We start from the raw sequence: 2,455 nt of genomic DNA, 5'->3' as shown, positions 1-2,455 counted from the left end.
TTTCTAATCTAACACTATCATTATACTATATATTATATACACAGTGAAACTTCTATTTGCCAAACACCAGTGAAGCAAACAATTAAATCTTTTAATGGATTTCTTTGATATAGGGCACATATTTTTCTTGTATTCAAATACATTTCAAAGAAAGTCATATTTAAACTTTCAAACATAGTGACTGACATATAGTATGATATTGTATAGTAAAATAAACTTGCTAATGGGGACTGGTGGAGCCAAGTGGCTAGAAAATGGTACTGATGTTAAGATCACACATTCTGATCCCAGCAGTACTTCCTAGTACAGCTAAGTTAGACTAAAAAAACACTTCATTAGACAGGCCTCACAAAATGAAAACTTACAATTATAATTATTATAAGATAAACATTATTATTAGTAGTATAATTTTTGGGATATTTATCCGATAAAACATAGTTAACTATTTTCCTAAGAAATAACATAGCTTCACAAGAAACTGATATTATTTTCCTATGAAAAAAATTGGAAAAAGGAAAATTTCAGTCTGAAGAAGATAAAACTACGTCAAATATGAGAAAAATTATCAATTAATTTTTTTTTTTAATCATGAATAAAACAGTCTAGGTTATTTCACGTATAGTTGAAACTATTATGTAAACAATTATGTTAAATATAACAACAGATATTAACTTAGGTTGAGCTATATTTCAGTAATCATTCTGGACAGCAAATAAAGAATTTAGGACTAGAAACAAAATCTAGAAGTAATGGCACAGGATTTCTAAATTATTTGGCCAACAGGATTTTTCAGATTTTCATTTTTCATGTCATAAAATATTATTAAATCAACTTTCAGAATTTTCATAATGTTCGGAACTTTCAGAGTGAATCCATTGATGTGAATTTTATCATAAGGAAAAAATGGTTGATCAATGTTATAAAAATAAAAGAATGTCAATAGTAAAATTCTGATACGATTTTCTGATAATGAAATACTGATAGAATGTTCATAATAAAATTCTAATTGCAAAAGATAACAGAATTTTGCACAATTCTTAACCATAAAAATGAAAACTGACTTTAAAAACCTATTCAGAGGATACTACCTCATTCAAAATGAACCAAGAGAAAATAATTAAAAATTCAAAAATGGATGGAATATGACAGAAAAAACGTCAAAATAAGTGAAAAATTAATTTAAGATTTACCAATCATATTATTTAAAAAGCAAACTATAAAAATTGGATTTCCTTCTGTACTCATTACCTATTACTTACATAGGCACAGAGTTAGAATCACATTAACAACCCTATATTATTATGGGTGCAACTGTAACTGCATTGTATCAAGAGATGTCTGTTAAGGAAGATTTCACTGTCTATAATATATATACGTATGTTTGTGCATGTGTGATATATAGCTCAATGCATTAAGAAACTAATGCGGTTAACTTTTGCATGCAATAATAATGTAATATACATAAAAGTTACAGTCGATTTTAAGATGTTAATGAAATTAGAAAAAAATGAAATAATAATAAATAAAAATAATATTCCACCAGAACATATTTCTATGATCTAAGATTGACAAGCTAACAATAAAACTATTTAAAAAAAAAAGAAGGTGTAGTAAGAGAAGCTAGAACTGTTACTAAAGTTATACTACTAAATATATACTAGAAAAAAAAATAACAATTAAGTGCTAGTAATACATAAAAAAAAAAAATTGAACTATTTTTGTGCAAAAAGCAGTTAAAATTAATATAAAGGAAATTTTGGTTTAAACGATCTCTTAAAATATAAGCAAATATAATATTTATACACACAGATGCATATACATAAATATTATAATTTGATAATATATATATCATAATTTGATAAATATTATCATACACTATCGAAATATTACATTTAAAAGGAATAATATTACATGTTCCATGCATTATTTGATATGATAGATTAGACTACTATATTCTTTTAAGTTTTTTTTATTTAAATAGTATTATTATAGGAAAAGTGAATAGTAGCAGTTAAAAGATATAAATGAATGATTTATTGTGTTACTGATGTATGAAAATATTGAGCAATTCAAATTTAGATATTTCCAGTACTATGCAATTAACTTAATATTTAATCTGTTACCCTTAAATTGGGACATTCAATGCTTCCTTAAAGTGAAAAACAACTAAACAAAAACATTCTCTTCAATTATTCATACCTTATTTGGATAATTAAACATATGAATCTACTTAATATAAACTTAAACAGTACTAATATTTATCTAGCTATAACTGGTCAGTAAAGCTTTATATTAATTATTGAACCAGCATTTTAAATTGAAAAAGAACACTGTAACAGCTAAAAATCTATTTTTTAAATCAATACTTGGTTTCAACTTAAAATAATTAATAATAGAACAAATACACACACACACACACACACACACACACACACACACACACACACACACACAC

At 25.1% G+C, this 2,455-nt stretch overlaps 1 protein-coding gene across 3 annotated transcripts in view; it reads right to left on the bottom strand.

Moving 5' to 3' along the window:
• Positions 1-2,455, bottom strand: part of Atpalpha (sodium/potassium-transporting ATPase subunit alpha) — a 53,888-nt gene that overhangs the window by 11,770 nt on the left and 39,663 nt on the right. The gene's annotated exons all lie outside the window — the stretch shown is intronic.

This window comes from Halyomorpha halys, unplaced genomic scaffold, assembly GCF_000696795.3.
Source record: "Halyomorpha halys isolate HHAL.00 unplaced genomic scaffold, Hhal_1.1 Scaffold124.1, whole genome shotgun sequence".
NCBI classification, from domain to species: Eukaryota; Metazoa; Arthropoda; class Insecta; order Hemiptera; family Pentatomidae; genus Halyomorpha; species Halyomorpha halys.
The sequence above is the reverse complement of the archived record's forward strand: the minus strand, read 5'-3'. Positions and strand labels throughout refer to the sequence as shown.